Here is a 21,923-nt window from a genome sequence, read left to right on the forward strand (position 1 = left end):
CGAACCGTCAATGGCTGGAGGTTAAAAAAGCATATTATAGAGGAGCCAAGTTCACGTTCCAGGGCCCACATCAGGTGGCTCACAACTGCTCCAGGACTAAGACACCCTCTTAGTCCTCAACAGGACTCAACTACTTTCTTTGTCCTCAGCAGTTCAGATACACACACACACACACACACACACACACACACACACACACACACTTTAGAATAAATATTTTTTAAATCAATGTTTAGCATGTTCCTAGCCTTGTTGCAAAGAATAACTTAAAAGATCAGAATAATTAAATAAAAAGAAACATTGTAACCTCAGATCAGAAAACATAGTCTCAAAGATCAAAACATCTAACAAGCCTTTAGTCCTGTGGAGGCTTGATGCCCCAGGGAAGGAGATGCTAGAGGGGTGAGGTGGAAATGGGTGGGAGGGTGGGGGAGCACTCTCTTAGAAGCAAAGGGGAGGGGAAGGGGGTGGGAGGTTTATGGAGGGGAGTCTGGGAAAGAGGGTAACATTTAAAATGTAAACAAATAAAATGATTAATAAGTAAATTTTAAAAATCTAACAAGACATATCGGAGTACAAAATAATTGAACACAGAGAAGCCCAGAGAAATCACCAATGAGGCTGGAGACATGTTTGGGTTCTAATCTCTGATCTCTACCTATTAAAATTTGACATGGCATTGGCCAGTCACAAAAATATCAGACACTTGGCTGTCCCTCAGAAGACCATACTAAATGCAGCTGTGACCCATAACAATAAAGACGAGGGAATATAACCAAGCAGGAATTCACTATTTATACACTCGGAATCCTGAAGGGCAGCTGGAGATGAGGCTCAGTACTAGAGAGCATTGAAATACGCACCAGGCCACAGGTTTGATTCCTGTCCCACAATAACTGAAAGCAAAAATATTATTTATTAAGCCAGGTGATGGCATATGTTTTTACAACTCAAAATAATCTAGAAACAAAAGAAATTCTTTGAGGTTAAAAAAAATCCATTAATTTAAAATAAATTGAAAATGGAATCTCTCCCTGTCTCCCCTGCAGATATCAAAAGTAAATAAATATAAAAATTTATAGAAATCTTGGAACTTGATATGAAGTAAATGGTGGTTAAAAGTGGTCAAAGGAACCGAGGCGGCATCTCTGGAAATGAGATCTACAAATGGCTGATGCGAACGGGAAGAGACGCTCACCCATGTTGATCATTAAGGAAGTGAAACTCGACCCCTCGTGTGCAGGAAGTACAATCAGAGTGACAGACAGGTAAAACCGATCAGCACCTGGGGAGTTAGAGCTGTCAATCATCGATAATAAAAATGAAGGGAGCAGCGGCGTCTCTGACACTGTTCAGCAGCTTTCAGAAAGGGATGAGTAACCAGGAGACCCGGGAATTCTACTCTGATACACAGGACCCAAAGAAAGGAAAACATGTATCCACCCGAATGAAACTTTTCATAGCAGCATTGACTGTAACCAATCAGAGAGGAAACACATTGCAGAATATTCCCAATCACAGGATACACAGAATGTGGCACAGCTATACAATCAAATATCCACAGTGAGAAACGGGATGCCTTAACACTGTATATAACAAGATGCGGAAAAGCCTTCACAGTGTTATGCTAAGTGGAAGAAGTTAGGGGTTTGAATCTCGGCCAGGTGCCTGGACAGAACACACCCAGACAACATGGTTCCAGGTGGAGAGGTTTAATGAGAGAGGAAGAGGAGAGGAGAGGAGAGGCGGCTGGCCATGGGCACCTGGGAAGGGGAAAGGGGGCAAGAACAGAGAAGAACAAGTAAGAGGGGGTAAGAGGGGAGTAAGAGACAGTAAGAAAGAAAAGGAGGGAGCAAGCAGCCCCTTATATAGTCAGGCACTAGCTGTTGCTAGGCGACTGTGGGGTGGAACATACCTGGCTGCTGCCAGGTAGCTGTGGGGGTGGAGCTTAGACAGAACACCAACAGCCACCACAAAGGCCATATCTCATCACTACGGAACATGCCGCATAAGCAAACCTGTAAAAATTGCCAAGGATCACACTAGGGGTGCAAACAGCACTGACTGCTAATGAGTACAGAATTTCTGAAACATTGGGGCACAGAGCAGAGACAGGAAGAACCCAAGTTTACTGTAGCTAATCAGTGAGACTTGGGTTCAGTGAAAAACTGTCTTAAACACAGGATGGAGAACCTCTTCTTTCCTTTGCATCTGGGACTTTCTAGTGGCTACCCCCAGTTCCCCATGCCCCACTACTGCATACCTCCAATTTCCTAACCTAATCCTATCCCCTTTTTCCCCTCTCCCTCTCCCTCCCAGGTCCTTCCCTCCATCTACCTCCCCTGATTTACTTTGTTCCCCTTCTAAGTAGGACTGAAGCATCCACACTAGTATGGGTGGGTGGTTGGGTAGGTAGGGGAGTACCCTCATAGAGGCAAGGGGAGGGGAATGGGATAGGGGGTTTGTGTTTGCAGAGGGGAAAGCAGGAAGGGGAACAACATTTGAAATGTAAATAAATAAGATAACCAATTTAAAAAAAAACAGCAGGATGGACAGCCAAGGAGGTAAGACAATGTCAACTTCAGGACTAGACAGACCTCTCTCTCTCTCTCTCTCTCTCTCTGTGTGTGTGTGTGTGTGTGTGTGTGTGTGTGTGTGTGTGTTTGTGTGTATGTGTGTGTGTCTTTCTGTGTGTGTACAGTATATATAAATCTTAATTCTTGACTATTAGACTGTCCCTTTATTTGTGATATATTGTAATCTTTTCTCACTATATTATTTATTGGGGGTGTTCCTTATAGAATCTTCAGACTTAGCTATCTTTAAGGCTTTGTTTTTAATTATGTGTATATGTGTTTCTGGTTGTGGTTTATGCACATGAATACAGGTCCCCAAAGATGCCAGAGTCATCAGATGCCCCTGGAGCTGGAGGTCCAGGTGGGTGAGAACTAAATGCTGGCCCTCTGCAAATGTGGTATGCATTATTATTACTATTACTATGTTATTGTTGTTGTTGTTGTTGTTATTATTATTATTATTATTATTATTATTATTAATGGTGGTGGTGGTACTCTTAACTGCTGAGCCATCTCTCCAGACCCAACCTATGTATTTTTAAGGTTTTTATGTTGCTACAGACAAATATATCTGTCTAGATCTGTTGTCTCTTTTGTATTACTCGGATCCTGAATCACAGTCTTGTCTTGGACCCACTTGCAAGTGAATCCACCCAGGCTTTTCTTTAGCATCGTCCTGGCTTCATTTGTTCCCCAGAACCTTTTTGTTTCTTACAATGAACATCTCTGGCCCATTTGGCGCTTACGATACCGTCTGGCAAAGTCTGAATCCTATTTGATGTTTGCCAGAAAGATTACCTAGCTTCTCCATCACCACGTGGTAGAGGTCTATCTTTTCTAATAACAAATGAGCTGTGAAGCCATTTCAGACACGGGCGAGCTCATGCTCCTATCGCTGAGTGTCAGCAGCCAGCCGTTAGCCTTCACACCTTCTTCCCATTCCCATAGGAGGGCGAGCTGGGAAAGCCAGGACCATGGACTCAGCAGGAAGACAGCAGTTGATGTCCAGGGGATGAACTGGACGAGATTGGGGAGCATTCCTTTTGTGGAAACACTGTAATGTACACAGAGGTCACACAGGTGTCAAAGCCCACGGACTGCTGAGTACAAAGAGTGGATCCTAATGAGAACAGGGACAAACGAGTCAGCTGTCAACACTGGGTCATCAGTTATACAAAGGCACCACCCGAATAGGCGAGATAATAAAAAAGAGAATGAACTTGCAGGAACTTGTTAATAACTGCCCACTTATTTTTTTTCTGTAAATCTTTCTCAAAATATAAAATCAAAACACAAATTCCCCTGCCCCACTTTCTTCCCCCTCTCTCCCCGTCCACTTCCCTCCCCCTCCCTCTTCCATCCTCCCTACCCCCTGCTCCCCTTCTCTCTTTCTCTGTCTGTCTCTATCTCTGTCTGTCTCTGTCTCTATCTCTGTCTGTCTCTGTCTTTCTGGCTCTGTCTCTGTCTCTCTGTCTCTCTTTCTCTGTCTGTCTCTGTCTTTCTGTCTCTGTCTCTCTGTCTCTCTGTCTCTCTTTCTCTATCTGTCTCTATCTCTGTTTGTCTCTGTCTTTCTGTCTCTGTCTCTGTCTCTCTGTCTTTGTCTGTCTCTATCTCTGTTTGTCTCTGTCTTTCTGTCTCTGTCTCTCTGTCTTTCTTTCTCTGTCTGTCTCTATCTCTGTCTGTCTCTGTCTTTCTGTCTCTGTCTCTCTGTCTCTCTGTCTCTGTGTGTGTGTGAGAGTGTGTGTGTGTGTGTGTGTGTGTGTGTACAGAGAGCAAGCTCAGAGGTTTCTTGTGGGAGTTGATTCTCTCTTCCCTTCAAGTTGCTCCTGGGGACCAGATTCAGGCTGTCTAGCCTCTTCTGTCATATCAGAGGTTTCTGTTGTCCTTTTTTTTAACTATTATTTTTCTGGAGGGAAAGCCTACATGCATCTTAGACTGTCCTCAAACTCACAGCAGTTCTCCTGCCTCAGACTTTTCGAGTACTGAGGCATTACAGGCATGAGCCAAGAATACCAGCAGCCCCTGTTTCCTCCCTCTATTCAAGTTCTCCTTCTTGTTCTCACTGGCACATATGATAGATGAACAAGAGAAACAAAATTTCCCAAAGTGGAAGCTTAGACTAAGATTGTTGCTGCGTTAAATTTATTAATTTCAAAGGAAGCGACACCTTTATGAAGCGAGATTAATCTACCCATGTAAGGGGTATCCACTGGTTCCTGCCTGTTTTCTCTCAGTGAGGCTGAGAATGCCCTTGCAGATCTGGTAAGAGCACGTGCCCACTACGGGCGCTTCCTCCTCCTCTCTCTTGACCTTAGCTCGTCCCTATCACAAACGGGATTCTCCTCTTCCATGGTACCGCCATACCGTCTGTAGACTTGAACACCATTGGTTCTTACGTGCCTGTTTTAGAGTCATCGGCCTGTTGTTTACCGTCATTTCGGTTTTTGATTCTTTGAGTCTTATCCACGGGCAAGATGCTTCCCTCCCCTTACACGGAATCTTTTTATATCTAATCAGTTTCCTTATCTGATTTTATTGACTAGTATTCCAGTGTAATGTTAAACAGTAGTGAACATCGGAGACAGTGAGGTCCTTCCCTTACTGAGAATTTATCTCATGCTGTGTTATTAACATGCTGGCCTAATTCCTGCCACCTAAATATTTTATCTCATTTTTAGGGAATTGTTCATAAATTACTATCTTAATGAATATGATGTCCTCTTGCGTTAGGAGCCAGGAATGGGCAAACCTGGTCAAAGGTATTTTTAACAGCTCTGAAAAGACTTATAATCATGGTCTTAACTGTAATTCTATGAACTCCAGGGAACACTTTACAACAGCTAAGCCACACAATGCCAAACACAAACAGCTTGGGGTTCTTTCTGATACACGCTTAAATGAGCAGTTTTAGGCTCCCGATTTTCCTGCAAAACAGAGTGGATGATGCTTGCCTTCACTACTCATACATGGGAGTTCCTCCCACGTGCTCCACTGATGAGCAGCTTCAAGAAATAAAGAAAAGCCTGCACTGGAGGCTAAGGGCTCCACCTGTTAGGGTTTAAGCTTTAAAGCAATTTGACAAAAAAAAAATTCCACTGCTGTATTAGAAAGCCTGCTACTTTTCTTTCCCAGGAGGTCAAGAGAAGCAGTAGAGAGCTAATCCAAGCTTCTTTTAAATAATCTAACCCCGGTTTCAACACTCATTATGTGCTCATTGCAGAGAGGGTCAGGTGAAAAGCTCAGGGCAGGCACCAACAGAGCAGAGGCTTTACCTCAGTGGGAGGAAGGGACAAGGTAAGCCAAGAACACAAAAGCCTTTTTAACAGAGGATGTTATTCTCTTAAAGTAGTAATCTACAGCAAATTACACAGAGAGGGCTTGATTGTAGTTTTCCGTCATTTAGAAAAGGATAATTTAATATGAAGTTAAAAGCTCATTCATTTTTGCACAGGCTTTACTAGCTGTCAATTACATTCTTTATGAGTCATCCACTGAGCTGATGTGTAGTGAAATGCAGACTGGGAAAACATTATTTGGTTACAATTCAAGCTCCCAAAAGGATATTGTAAAAGTTGGATATATATCAAAAATACATATTCTTGAACCTCTGTTTAATTCATATTTCAATAAGTTAGGATATTCATTTTCTTTGAAAACCTTACCACAGGCTTCCTCAAAAGCAATTCAAGAGCTGAATGAAGCAGTTGGCTGTAAATAACCAAGACCGCACTGAAAGAACAGATTCAATAGTATTCTTGCGCTACCTTATCTCTTACCCTACCCCACCTACCACCCCATCCCACCCCACCCCAACCCACCCCATCATACCACACCCTACCCCACCCCAACCCTGGAGCAGAGAATACAAAGGAAGGCAAGATGATGAAGGCCACCGTGAGCTACACAGCCAGTCACGGGCAGAGGTAGAGCAAAGTTTGGGCTTCTCAACACAGAACCAACCCATGCCACCTGCTGTCCTCCTTAACCAAGACGACAGAGAAAATACGGAACATGCCAGGTAAATAACTACACGTCATATTTTCAGATGGTGTCCGCTTGTACGCTTTCCCTGAGATTTTTTTGCTTTAAAGACTCTGAAGTAGAGTTCTCTTAATCCCACCAAAGAGAGCCTGTAGGTGGCTAATAAAATGGTCTTCTCTCCTCAGGATTCTGACTTGCATCATGCAAAGTTAAAGGTTGGTGCTTCAGGTAACTACCAATGCCGTACGCCTTCCCTAAAATTCTCTCATATTGAAATTAGGTCTCTACAAACTGACTGCAGAAACATCTCCATGAGGAACTGAGACATCAAGAGACACTAAATATCAGTGCTCTCAGGACTCAAAGTCAGGTGTAGCCAGAGATTGTGCTGGTTTCGTAAAGTAGCAGGTGTAGGTCCTTCTGCAAGGCCCATGGCTTCACTAGCCCTGGGTGGTTCGATAGGTACTGATTTCCCTCTTGATGAGTAAATCTTAATTCCAATTAGAAGGCTTTTGGTTACCACCAAGGTATGTGTACCACGCTATTGCACCCTTGGGGTTACAGTGCCATGCTGGTCACCGTTGTAGCTCATAGATGGCGTAGCTAGGTAGGACTGATTGTAGAGAGAATGTCTTATAGATGATGTGGAATCGTCATCTGTAAATTAAAAACCTATGGCCTACAGCAAAGGGTAGAACAGAAGGTGTGACATCTGGGAGGCAGAAAGAATTCTGGGATAGAACCAGGCCTGGGGGGTTCACCTGGGGACGGATTCATGGTATCTGAGCGCAGGTAATCAGCCACATGGCAGAATGGAGGCTACAATAAATGGGATATTTAAGTTACGATCTAACAAGGGAAAAGTCTAGGAACATGGCCAAGGTATTTGTAAATATATTCTGAGACTGTGTCTAATTTCTGGAAGCATTGGACTCAGAGGAAGAACCAGACATGACTTCTCCAATGGATGGTGGCTTTCTTCCTTTGGAAGCTTACATGGTACCTTCTGTTACCATGACAGCTAGTCCTCAGGGAGGATTTCTGTGGCTCAGCTCTGGCTCAGGGACCTGTGGGTCCTGTTTCTGAAGTGTATCAAGTTTTCATCATTAGGGAATTACACTTCCACCTCTGGGGTCAACCAAGGGCCATGGTGATAGCCTGTAAGGTTTTGAGAGTCTCTTGGACAATCCTGACCAACAGCTCAAAAGAGGACTTCTCATGCCTGGCGTTAGGTTTTGTTACATGACCTAGAGCTTTCGGAGGGAGCATTGTTGGGCCAGATAGAAACATTTCCTTTATACTACGTGTGTGTGTGTGTGTGTGTGTGTGTGTGTGTGTGTGTGTGTGTGTGTGTGTGTAGATTGGGGGAGGGAAAGAAGAGAAGAACCAATATAATTATATTATAATTCCCAAAATTAAAAACTACAGTTTTTAAAGATTGGCAGCTTTTTTATTTTTTTTTCCCCTGCTGATACCTACCCTTCAGGCTTGAATCATTGCTATAGGATTAGAATTAAAGAAGAAGAGGAGGAGAAGAAGGAGGACAAAGAAGAGAGAAGGAAGAGGAGGAAGAAGAGAGGAGTAAAAGGAGAAAGAAGAGGAAGAGGAAGAGGGGAGGAAGAGGAAGAGGAAGAAGAGAGGAGGAAGAGGAGGAAGAGGGGGAAGAGGAGGAGGAGGAAGAAGATGAGAAGAGGAAGAGGAGGAGGAAGAGAGGAGGAAGAAAGGAGGAAGAGAAGGAGGAGGGAGAGGAGAAGGAGGAATCCTCAGACATGGCCAATCAGTTCTATACTTCCTTTCAGGCATTTTTCCCCTGTTTTACATCATAAGCAATCTCCTAATTTCCTCAGCCTTTCCCGTTTACCTTCAGGCAGATTCGGACGACAAAATAGAAATAACTTCTCTACCTTAAATGATGAACCCACTGCAGACTGTGCAGTGCTTCACTGGAAAATCTAGAGTCTGTTTCTTTACAGAACTAGGCCTTCAGGATGTAAGGCCCTGGGCTCTATCCCAAGTACTGAAAAGAAAGAGAGAAAGAGAGAAGGGGGAGAGGGAGGAAGAAGAGGGGATGCAGGGAAGGGGGATGGGGAGAGAAAGAGAACCCGATGTCCAATCCCTTTTAACGATCTTCCTTAAAATCAGGCACCTCTTTGGGAGGGAGAGGTGGGTAGGAGACGCCCATCACACAGTCATAAAAGCTAGCTCCGCATCTCACACTGCCCTGCTGGACACAGACAATCCCTAGAAATGTTTGTCTACAAAAAAAAGTATAAAAAGGAGTAAGGAATTTTAAAGGGGCTAGTACAGAGGGTGACAATTGTTTAAGACTCTTATCATATCACACATATATAATCAGCGTTATAGTGTCCCTTCTCTTTCAAATTTCAAAGAAGTTTTATGAAAAGTAGAATTGGTGGGATAGGAAATGTAAAAATATCTTCATCTTAATCCTTGAGATAAATAGAAAACCGCTGAGCCAGGCATAGACCGTTGGACACTGCTGACCCAATGAAGTGAAGCCATCACCACTTGAGCCCTGTATTAAAGCACTGACAGTGAATTCTCAATGTCTCCTCCACATGAGCCCAGTTTTTTTCTTTCTTCTAAACATGACAACCAAACTGGAGACGTAATAAAACAGGGGCAGTGGAGACTGCAGGAGACGTAACAGCGGCACCCAAGCTGAACTGCTGTGGAAGCTGTTGACAGTTTAATCTTAAATCTACTTAGGTGACTGAATACGCTGTTCTTAACATTGACTACCCTGGTTGCCATTTCTACTTGGTATAGAATATTTCATTTAACATTTCCCTTGTCAATTGGCATAGCTACAATGTTGTTTCTAGTCATTCCACCCTACGGAACTAAACGTTGTGACCCGCACTTCACCCATGTTGGATCTACACGTTATTTTCGGATTCAGGCTCTTAAAAACTTAGAGTAAATGCCTAACAGCAAAATGACTGAATATTACTTCCTAGAAAGAGATAGCCCCAAGAAACTGCAGGTCCAATGGACCTCTCTAAAGAATCCAAAGAGAACAGACCAATAACAAAGAAATCCTAGCTTTGGGGAGTTTAGCCATGGGTATGGGAGGAAGGTCAGTAATCTTGAAAGCTATGGTGGTTTTGTGTAGCAAATACCTTCCATCCCAGCACTTGAGAATTATGGGCCAGCTTGGTCTACATAGAGTTCTAGGTCAGACAGGGAGCACTTGAGAATTATGGGCCAGCCTGGTCTATACTGAGTCCAAGGCTAGACTATACAATGAGACATTGTCTTTAAAGTGCTATGCAGTGCAGGGAACAAGGAAAGAAAGTTTGCCCGTGAATGACACTTGCATATTGGAGCTTCTTGTGTCACCTCAGAGCATAATCAAGTTGCTTTATTGGTCAGCTAATAACGAAGCAATGAGCAATGAACACTGAGTGGAGCTGCACACAGAGAAGAGTCTGGGAATGGAGGAGGAGAAAATAGGGCTGCAACAGCAAACCATAAAACAAGGAAGGGGCTGGGAAGATGGGCTGACAGCTAAGGGGTTTGTTGAGCAAGCCAGAGGATACCCAGAAGTCAAACAAAAAGCTGGGTGTGGATATACATGGTTCTACAATCCCTATACAGGACAGAGACAGCAGGATAGCTGGGACATGGGCGTCAGCAGCCTATCTCAAGTTCAGTGAGAGACCCTATCTCAGAGAATGAGGGGAGGTAATGGGATACCCAAATTCCTCCTCTTGCTTCTCCAAGCACATGCATGAACACAGTACACATACCCATACACACACAGGTACACACGCCACACATACATGTGTACCACACACATCCCACACTAAAATTAAAGGTAAAACAAAACACAGAGGACGTGCCCTGTGGGGTGAGACAAGGCATCCTCCACAGCTACCTCATGGTCCCTGCTTGTCAGAATCCTCCATTCTTTATGCAGGCTTGGCTGGGTTACGACTTAGTATCTCCCGGAGTGTGAAGTCATTCCTCCTTCAGGGTGACTCAACCACCTCTGGTGATACAACTGCACGTGACTCAGAATCACATTTCAGTCAGGAAACGTAATTCAGTCAATGTTTACGGATGCTTAGATTGACTATAAATATTTCTGTATGTGTGCATGCATTTTTATTCAGTCTGTAGGAACCACTGGGGCATTGACGATCGGTGCACACTGAAATGGCAAAGTAGCAATGCAGAGATGAGCATGTCTAGAAATCAAATAAGTCACCTACCCAAGGAATGCACGCAAAGCTCTCAAACAGCACTGGGTAACTGGTGCTTTCTTAAAACAACGTGCGTTTAAACAGCAAGGCTCCTAACGTGCAGGTCTCTCCCTGGAGAGATCACCTATGGCCTGCTTCTCAATGCGTTTGCACAAGTCTATTCTGAAAAAAAAAAAAAAGACCCCCTCAAAAATGAGGAGCTTGCCTGAGTCTGCCTTCTGGCAAATACATATTAATCAGTATTCATTCCTGACAAACCTCACTCCTCCTTCAAGGGCAAGTTCAATTATCACCTTAATTATGCATTTACTCCACAAACATTGCATCTACACCTTCAGCACTGGGAATCCTAGGAAAAACAGAGCTAAGCCACTCATATTCATTCCTCCAAAGACAAGTTCACAGAAAACCATGGGAGGTGCAAAGTTAAAATGCTATGTGATCACTGCAGGGTTGGTATGGAAAGGGGTGGGGCACCAAAATCAGGGGCTGGGAGACCCATCACTGAGAAGCTGAAGTGTGAGGCTTTGCTCTCCAATTCTGAGACTAAGAAAGAACATGGCAGGGAAGGGAAGCCTTAGAGTGGACGTTACAGCCTCTGACAAGTCCAAGGATGAATGAAAGAGGGTCATGGGGTCTTTCCAATTACCCTGGGCTGTACTCACGTTATGCATGCTGGGGGCAAAGAGAGACTGGATTCAAGCACCCGTTTATTTCTTCGACCATTCATTGACTCTCATGAGGCCACATCCAAACCACACTTCCCCACTTCAATGACATAGACACTTCCTATTTTCTTCTAGCAATTTCGCAGGTTCAGATTTACATTTAAGGCTTTAACCCTCTTTTTTTTTTCTTTTGTATGAAGATGTATAGAGTTTCATTCTTACATGTGTGGCACGTTTCTGCACCATTTAATGAGGCCATCATTCCCCCAGTGCTTGTTTCTGGCACCTTTGCTGAAGGTCAGCTGGATGTTGGTTCACAGATGGGTCTCTCTATTTAATCCCACCAGTCTCTATGTCTGTTATTTTTTATGTCAGTATATCGCTCACAGAATTATTCACAATATTTTGGTTTTATTCAGAATAGCAAAGTTAAGAAATTAATCTAAATGTCAGTGAGTAGAGAGATTTTTTAAACATTTATTTATTTAATTTATGTAAGTACAATGTCACTGTCTTCAGAAACACCAAAAGAGGGCATCAGATCCCATTACAGATGGCTGTGAGCCACCATGTGGTTTCTGGGAATTGAACTCAGGACCTCTAGGAAGAGCAATCAGTGCTCCTAATTGCTGAGCCATCTCTCTAGCACCCGGGTAGAGAGATTTTAAACTGATATATATCAGAATATATTATTATATATAATATATATTATATATTGTGCATGCATATAATGGAGTAATATTCAGACATAAAAATGGTAGAAATGAAAGACATCATCTCAAATTGAGTCAAGTAGATTCAGATTATGTATATATATACATATATATACATATATATATATATATAAATCTCCCTCCACCAATCATATATATAAAATTCCTTTTCAGACTTTAAGAACTGCCATAGACATGGTGAATAGAAGCCTGTAGATGTGCAGAGACTAGCATCAGGTATAGCTACAACTACAGAGAAGGAATTAATGGTTATTGTTTCCATTGCTATTTTATTCTTTCTCTTTGGCTTTGTTTTTGATGCTGCTTCTGGTGGCGAAATTCAGATCCTTACAGTATAGATGCTACACCCCAGCCCAGGAATAAGTTGCCATGTTCTGCTATACAGTACAGTAACCACAGGTAATAATCTGATGCATATTTCAAATGAACTGTATTCAAAGGAATCCTAAGTGGACCTCAGCTACATAAACATAGACACCTATCAAAGTGGCATGTGGTAGCGTGCATGTTTATGAATACATTCGCTTTTTAAGTTATAAAATAATGAAGTCAGAGGACCAGTTGGAGTCGACTTGAAAGGCTCAGGAATAAAGGGAGATGTCTGAGGATGTGTGGGTGTAGGATGTAAGAAAACCAGGGAGTGGAAGGGTAGTAGGTCTTATAGGAAACAAGGATGTGTTTGGGACCACTGTCTGGAGCAGAATTAATACAGAGACCATTTGTGCAAGATTGGGCAAGGTATGCAGATCTCAATAAAAGGTGGTTGTGAATGTTACAATGTTACAATAAAGGAGATACTGAAACTTTGTTGTCAACAATGTAACCTTGTCACCTGGAGCATCCCATAACTCCCATCACTCCCTTTGTCCTGCCATACTACTCAGGAACTACTTGGAGACCAAGTTGTTACTGTGTCATCCTGATCACCACAGATTTACAATATAAAACTAAGGAACTATGATATTGTTAGGCCACTCAGTCTTTGGAGTTGGTGATGATGAGATCAAAGGAAATACTATAAGCCCTGTCTAAGGGCCCTGCCATTCTCTAGCCTGTGAAACTCACCTACTAAGACTGTAAGTTCTACAAATCATGTTTCCATTCCTACTTGTGAGATGAAAGTGGATGAGATATCCTCCACTGGGGCCAAGGGGGCCAATATTTGCTGTATGAGGTCATGGTCTTTTAGATTATTGTGTCAACGGGCTAAACTGCAAGGTGGTTGGCAGGACTGTGTCCATGAGCCCTGAGCCAACAGTTTGCTGTATACCACACACTGTTGGTTCAAGACCCTCTAACCATTAAGCTTTCCTCCGAGGATGAAGAGAATGGTAACTCAACCTTATAACAATTTTCCCCATCATTTCACAGGGTTCTTTTACCACCCTGCAGAGCAAGAACCATATTCAATTTCTCAAGCGCATGCAAACAGTTCAACAGTATGCCTTCAATAACCAATGTCTAAGTTAGGGCTTCTATTGATGCAACAAAACACCTAGACCAAAAAGCAAATTGAGGAGGAAACAGTTTATTTGGTCTACATTTCTGTATTTTAGTTCACCATCAAAAAAGTCAGGACAGGAATGCACACAAGGGCAGGAACCTGGAAGCAGGAGCTCATGCAGAGGCCATGGAGGGGTGCTGCTTACTGGCTTGTTCAACCTGCTTTCTTATAGAACCCAGGACCACCAACCCATGGATGGTACTACCCACAATGGGCTGTTCTCTCCCTCCACCAATCACTAAGTAAATGCCTTACAGTCTTGCATCCAGCACTGTATTATGAAGTATTTTCTTAATTGAGGTTTGCATCTCAAATGACTTTAGCTTGGGTCAGGTTGACATAAAACTAGCTAGCATACCTGATAATCACATTAGTTTGTTACTAATAGACTTCCATTCATTTTATGATTCAAAAAACATTAAAGATAATTCATAAGACTGGAGGGATAGTTTAGTTGTTAAGAGCACTGGCTGCTCTTCCAGAGGTCCAGAGTTCAATTCCTAGCACCCACATGGTGGCTCACAACCATCTGTAATGGGATCCAATGCTCTCTTCTGGTGTGTCTGAAGACAGCTAGAGTGTACTCATATACATAAAATAAAGAAGTAATTCTTAAATAAGAATAATTCAACCCAATATCCGTTTTAATTCTGTTTAAGACCTTGTGGTCAGGAACCCAAAGATCTAGAAAGCCTCTAGACGGATGATGAACTTGATTTTCAAAATCTCTAGAAAACTGCTTCATGGAGCTAAATGGCGATCAGCTCTGTGATGGTGCTGTGTTTGTGACTGTCCTTAGGCAGACTGTGTTCATTTCCCTTCAAACTAACGCACCCTGGCACTGGATGGCAATGAAACGCCACATATGGATAATGCAGTTTGCTACGTGCTAACCATCTTGGCGCTTTTCCCTTTAATAAACCACTCCAGATGTTAGTCCCAGTAATCGTGCCTGCTATCCTTCAGCTTTAGGAATGAAATACAGCGGCCAGAATCCCTTGTTTCTGTGTCTGTGGATCGTGTGCAGACAGCAAGCCACCACAGTGAAGGCAGCACCACAGGTGCACAGATATGCATGGAGGCAAATAGCCCCATGGGTACATCCCCAAAGGAAACCACGAAAATACTCAGTTCTGAAGTTCTCAGGTAATATTTCTGTGGCTCATTCATGCCTCTACAGCTAAGGAGACACTCCTACATAGCGGTTATTTCAAAATGTGTCAGAACAGCGGCAAAGCTGGTTGAGAGAATCACCTGTGACGCAGACACAATTGGGCATCAGACATGAATGCCACACTCACTGGGAGACAGGTACCCCGGAAACTGAGATTTAGATCACATGTGCTATATCTGCAACTGTGTCATTAGGATCAGAAAAACCAGGAGATGCCTCTCATTTTCAAATGGCCTAATTACCAAGGAAAAAAGATACTTTATGATCCTACAAAGAAATAAAATAGACCGAGACAGATCTGTATCTCGGTGTAGTGACTGAGAGTTTCACCGATGTGATTTAAAGATCCAACTAAACCTGAAGTGTCATGCACCCGTTACAGGGAGCGAAGCACATTCTGCACCTGAAAGTGAACCTGCGGGGTGAGACATCATCACTGCAGTCACTTGAGGGCATTCAAATAAGTGAGATAAAATCCAGACACTGACTATTAAAACAATTACGCGGATATCAAATGATGGCTGACGTTAGAGCATCAGAAATATCAATATTATACTCTGTTGGTGTTGTCTGTGGCCTGAAAGGGTGCTTTTATAACAGTGAGTTTTACATTAGTAATTTAAGCAATGTCTTCACCAACTCATAATCAAACCATCATGAGAGCAATGAGAGTGCCCCCATCAAAGTCCGACCCTTCAGGTAAAATTCCAAGTGGAGACATCACTCCGCAGGAGCTTGACCATAAATTATGGGCCACACCACTCGAAGCTCCTTCATGCACAGCACCTCGCCGAATGCCTCTCCCCGTGAACCTACAGAAGGCGACAGTTAGAGCGGCTAATTCTACCTAACAGAACTGTGAGGTAGAAGACCTCAGAACACGAAGTAGCAAGTTAATGGAAAACAAACAACCACGTGTCAAGGGCTGGCACGGGAATCGTTGAAGGACCAAAATTACAGAATAATGAAGGGAGCACAAATGCATGTGGCGAGCTCACTGAATAACACGTGTTCCCGAGAGCACTCAAAGTTTGAAGGAATGACTGACACTGGGCCTTCACGCCCCGGCACATGGCACCGAAGCTGTAATGGCGAAGTTCTCGTGAGAGTGACAGAACAGGCTTCACAGTACTCCTGGAGAGAGGCATATCTAGCAACCAAAGGGGCCAGACTGCTCTCAAACACTCAGTCAGAGGGCTTCTGGAGCGGCCCCGCTGCGAGGCTCTTGCTACCCAATGAGTTGAGCTGAGTTTGATTCCTGATCCCATGGTGGAAGGGGAAAGATGGCTCCTTCAAGTTTTCCTTTGACTTCCTCATGTATACACTGGTATAGGCCCACATGCGTATATGTAAATATACACATAAATATATGTACATATACATATATACATTATACACATACACATATGCATGCAGGGGATAAATGTTAAAACCATCAGTCTGGCACCTTTAAACTATATCAAAAATAACACAAAGAATGGGACCCTGTTGTCTTGTGCGTGTCTTTACCAGGTTGACTTGACTGAGGTGATGAACTGATTCTTGTTTGTGGAGGAGGCTGAAGAGGAGCAATAAGGACTGAGGCTCATGTGGCTCTAGACTCTGCTCTATGGATTTGCAACTGTTCCACTTCAGTCAAGTCGAGCAGTCTCTTAGACTCTGCGTCCTCATCTGCAAAAGGGGGACCTCCACAGCTTCCCCTTCTCAAGGACTGAGTTTCAATGAGTCCGGGATGTGTTTAGAAAAGCCTGAGCACACAAGCAGCTTTCAAAAAGCCTTTGAGCATTTCTATAGCCCTCTCCCTCTCTTTTCTTCTCTCTCCTCTCTCCTCCTCCTCCTCCTACCCTCCTCTTCCTCCTCCTCCTCCTCTTCTTCTTCTTCCTCTCTCTCTCTCTCTCTCTCTCTCTCTCTCTCTCTCATTCTACCTTTTAACCTTGATTTTATAACTGCTGCTTTAAGCACTGATCCTGACCATCCTCGTTTCATTTCTGTTGTTGTGATAAAATGCCCTAGAAGAAAGCAACACAGGAAGAAAAGGGGCTAATTGACTTAGAATCCCAGGTTGTGCCATTATGGCGGGTGGGTCAAGGCATCAAGCTTAAAACCTCACATCCACAGCCAGGAGCAGTGAGAAACACATGCATAAAAGTCTGTTAGCTTTCTACCAGTGTTCTCCTGTCTTAACTAGTTTGTGATCCCCCAACTTAGGGAATGGTGCCACCCACAGGGGGCTGGACCTTCCTGCATGAAATAACAACCTAGAGAGTCTGTTGTAGATATGCTCATGAGCTACCCTAATCGAGATAAATCAGGTTGTGTCCAGTTAATAAAAGCTCATCAGAACACTTGACTTTTACAATAAATCTGCTATAGTTAAGAGCCATGAACATTTCATGACCCCTTCTATACCCCATGCTGACCCCTTCTTATACCCTAGGCCTTTCTTTCCATATTGAGTGCTGGGTGGAAGAACATTTCTGGATCCATTAACTGTCTACACCTGGTCAAATTATATATGCAATGTTTATTTCTGCTTTCTGGCCTTTCTGTAGTTTTAAAACAGGAGAACATTCTGAAATAGTAGAAAGTTTGGGCTTAGGAATTAAATGTCCTGGCTTCCAATCCAATCCAGTCACATGTTAGTGTGTAGACAATTCACAATGACTGAGGCAGGCACAAAAGTGGGTAACAGTGGCTTTCATCCAAGGTTGGTAGAAAGTGGAGGTAGATGGTGACTGTGGAGTGCTGGCATCTGTCTTACTTTGTTTTGGTATAACACAGTCATGCAGGCCAAAGATCCCCTCACCACACAATAAAGAAATGTAAAATGTCAGGACAATGTGGTGTTCAAGTCCTCTCACCCCAACAGCCACACTCATTATAATGATCATCTTCACATGGGTTATCTACAGGGCATGACCAAGTCCTAGGCAAAAGAAACTTGAGATGGTGTGAACTCAGTACCCCCAGCAATTTAATAATTAACATCCCGAAATCTCCCCGTTCCGTATTACTTTGGAATTCCCACTGCTTAAGTGTTCAAGCTCTCCTTCTGACTGTCCAACCCTCATAAATCAACACTATCAACACATCTCTGTATCATGAGAAAAATAAACATAGCCACACTTCATTTGACTATAATCCAATAAAAACAGAGGAAGACCTGTGCTGGCCCAGAGGATGCAAGAGAAAGTGGGATGAGCCCATTTACAAGTTCCCGGTCTGCTTCACATAATTATTCACACGGCAGCATTTCCAGCTTCCACGGAAAGTTCTCTCATCCACTTCTAGAAATGACTTAGCGTCATCAGGTGTGATCAAAGCCACTACAAATGGTTTAAATATTTGGGACCGTATGAGATATATAGTCCCCAAAGGAGAGGCACAAAACCATTTCATGCTGTCTTTGCATGCCTAGGTCAATGTTCCATAATCTGTCTGTCCCCAAGCATTGACTGCTCTATGCCAGACTTTTTGAGAGTCAGTTAGGATTTTAAAATATCAAGGACAGGGGTATACAGCTAAGATAGCAGAGCATTTGTGGAACACACACAAAGCCATCAATCCCAGCACAGGATAATCACCGTATGGTAGCTCATGTCTTGTAATACCATGATGGTGGTGGTGGGCGGGGGGGAGGGAGGGGGTGGTCAGGAGAATGAGATGGTCATCCTTGGCTACAGGGCAAGTTCCAGGGAAGCCTGAGATATGAAACCGTGTTTCAAAGCAAGCAAGCAAATATCAAGATAACCTTCCCTTAAGAAACTTGGGAGTTCGGAAGTTCTGTTCTAGCAAAGATTCAGATCTCACACTGTAAACACATACCATAAATCAAACTGTACGCACAAATTTACATACTGGTCCTTCCATTCAACATAAGCATTTTGAACCTTTTACCAGTCTTCCAAATAGAAAAGCACTCTGATAGTCCTTTCAAAGAAGTTGGTTGGAGTGATCAGAGGTCTTAAAATTACAATAAAATAAAAATAAAAAATAAAAACATTTGCTAAGTAGTATAGATTAACGTTTTCTTAATCAAAACGTGGCATCTTTAAAAAAATACTCATTCTCAGAAGAAAGAAAGAAAGAAAGAAAGAAAGAGAGAGAAAGAAAGAGAGAGAGAAAGAAAGGGTGGAAGGAAGGAAGAAAAGGTGGAAAGAAGGAAGGAAGGAAGGAAGGAAAGAAGGAAGGAAGGAAGGAAAGAAGGAAGGAAGGGAGGAAGGAAGGATTTTTCTGGTTCAGAGGGCCAGGCCCTTGAGAATTACTGCATTATTCATATTCCACCAACATTCCAGGAAACAAAGAATTCAGCAGATAAACTATATAAATCATAACTTTTTATTTCTTTCTGGATCAGAAAATAATCACAGATCTGAAAGGGCTGGCAAGAGCTCAGCACTGACTCTAATTCTGAGCGCCGGCAGCTGAAGAAATGCCAGGCATTTCCCCGAGGGCTTTAGCCAGGCTCGAAGAGTTAATGAAGTTCCTAACAGCCATTATTTTACAATCCCGTGTTCCATGGCATTCACAGACGTTCTCCAATTTACATATGCCAGGAGGATTTGTGTGTGTGTGTGTGGAGGGGGGGGAGCTTTCAGACTTGAATTCTGAATAGATCTTTCTCTTGAAAATACAGATTATGCATCTAATTCTCTGGAACCTATTAAATGATACATTCGTTTTTGCTTTTAAAAGATAATAAAACATATGTGCCAAGAATAGAGAAGCCCAAGCACTAAGGGGCGCAGTCCCTGAGGATGTAGAACTCTGAGCCCAGGAAGCAGGGCCAGTAAGTTCAATTGGGTTTGATGTGCAGTGTACAGTAGCATGAACACCACACAGAGAGGTAAGGATACGTAATAATTCAGAATGCTCGCGATGGACTTGGGGGGCTGTCCCACACCTGGGACAGAAAGACAGTGAACACAAAACGATGAGGAAGTCTCTGGAGTTGATCAACTCGAGGCTCCAACCTGCTATGAAAAGCAGAAGGTACATGCTAGCATACAGAGTGAAGATGACCAGGCAAGGCAAAGGCAAATGGGTGATCCTCACCATAGCACACTTTGAGGAAATAGAATGCTACATGGTGTAGAACAAGGTGGCCTCCATCACTACTGGGACAACGCTATTGACTCGGGCACAGCATGCACAAAATACAACAGAGTATACACACTGGCCATTATCCCCCCGCGTGACCCTGATAGTATTAGGAGCATGCCAGAACAGTCTCGAAAAGCAATCCAGGAACGTTCTTCTTTAATACAACCGCCAGAGTGCATTCAAAAATATAAAGAAGTTTGTGAGATAAACCCAGAACATGATTCCAGTTTAAAATGTTTCCTTCTAGGTAGTTTTTGGCATTTTCCTGCACATGCAGGATTTAAGCTGCTCGTGTTTGCTGCGCTGACCCTGCCGCGTTTCCTCGCATTCCTGTTGGGTCCCCTCATTTTTCCAGTCAGTCTCTTTCATTCTGGTTTCTCTTGTTTTACAGATGTCATTCCAAACAATGAACTCACTGACTCCATAGGAGACAGTGTACTTCTGGGGACAGCGCTTCCCTGGTTGGCGGTTGAGAATCTGTGTGGATTGACAGGTGCTTTTCTAGGCAGAAAGAGTGACACAGACCTGCCCTAGGATAACGGCCTCTGAGACAGCAGTTAGCTACGGAAACTCAGGACTCATGGAATCATGATGTAATGAGATGAAATTCTACAGCCAACAGCCTGAGGCCAGGGTGGTTCATCACCTGCTTAGGATGATGAACCCTACACCACATGAATAAATGGTCAGTTATAAATGGCTCTCTTCCTTAACTTCTTGTGGTATTTGATCAAAATGCAGAGTCTATACAGTAATTTCTTCATAATTTGTATAGTATATATTTTATAAATATTAAATATGCACACATATGGCATTATATATACACACATGTGCACATATATGGGTGTGTGTGTGTGTGTGTGTGTGTGTGTGTATACTCAAGGTATCAGAAAGGACAATAGGGCTACTTAGCAATACTTCATAAGGCTCCTTGCAATGAAATGAAAGATAAAATATAAGGATTTCTCACCCTATGGTAAATAGATTTTAGGAAGCTAAACAAAGTGTCAATAACATATATCTACTAAACGAATTGTTAATTAAAAACTTTAAAAGGACATCCTAGAAATCTAAGTTTGGTGAGTAGAATCAGTGATGTACAATGAAAGCAACTCCAGGCAGTGACTCATTGGTCTGTAACTCTACAGTTAATCACTGTAGAATTGATCGGACTCTCACATAGAATACAGAACACACACACACACATACATATACCAGCACATATACATGTACACAAACACACATACACAATATAAACACATGCATACATACACACTTACATATATACACAGAGACACATACACATATATACACATAGATTCATACACAGAGATATACATATACACACACACTTATACATATATACACATACAGACATATACACACATACACAAACATATATACACACAGTCACACACATATATACACACACACACATATATATATATACATATACACAGATTCATAAATGAAAATAGCAGTACATGTCTGTAACCTTAGCACAGGGAGTCCCAGGACAGCCTGGGATGTGTAGTGATACCTTATTTCAAAACCGATATTAGTAAGAGTTAGACAACAAGTGTAGCTCCAAAATAGATGGGGATGTGGATTTGAAAACTGTTGGTGGAGCATTTGAGGAGACTGAAATCACTCCTGTGTGGGGGGGAATCTAAAGCTACCTCCTGGAGATGAGGGTGGGAAGGGGAGGAAGAAGAACACCGCTGTGTGATCCTGAAAGCCACTAATGAGGATACCCATACAAAGGATGGAGCCCTGAGTCCTCTCTCACCAAAGCCCCTCTTCTGTGGTTGTGTATCACACTTCCCAGAATGCAACACACCTACCACTGCCACAAGGCTTCCTCTTGCTTAACCTCACTTCTCCACAGTCATCTAAATTTTTTCAATGACACAGCTTCTCTTTTCAATGACATAGCTACTTTTTTTTAATGACA

General features: G+C 42.9%; 1 protein-coding gene and 1 long non-coding RNA gene across 15 annotated transcripts in view; one reads left to right on the plus strand and one right to left on the minus strand.

The window, feature by feature from the left end:
• Ptprm (protein tyrosine phosphatase, receptor type, M) overlaps nt 1–21,923 on the minus strand; it is a 701,363-nt gene that overhangs the window by 570,948 nt on the left and 108,492 nt on the right.
• On the plus strand, nt 1,973–20,670 carry LOC120094813 (uncharacterized). 4 transcript variants are annotated; one of them, XR_015629873.1, is made up of 5 exons: nt 1,973–2,074; nt 2,545–2,564; nt 2,888–2,974; nt 6,244–6,594; nt 20,361–20,670. It is a non-coding gene; the product is annotated as an uncharacterized LOC120094813 (long non-coding RNA). The 4 variants fall into 4 exon arrangements; XR_015629874.1 differs by lacking the exon at nt 2,545–2,564 and having other exon boundaries at nt 1,985–2,074; nt 2,888–2,937; XR_015629875.1 differs by lacking the exon at nt 2,545–2,564 and having other exon boundaries at nt 2,002–2,074.

This window comes from Rattus norvegicus, chromosome 9, assembly GCF_021556685.1.
Source record: "Rattus norvegicus strain SHRSP/BbbUtx chromosome 9, alternate assembly SHRSP_T2T, whole genome shotgun sequence".
Classification (NCBI taxonomy): domain Eukaryota; kingdom Metazoa; phylum Chordata; class Mammalia; order Rodentia; family Muridae; genus Rattus; species Rattus norvegicus.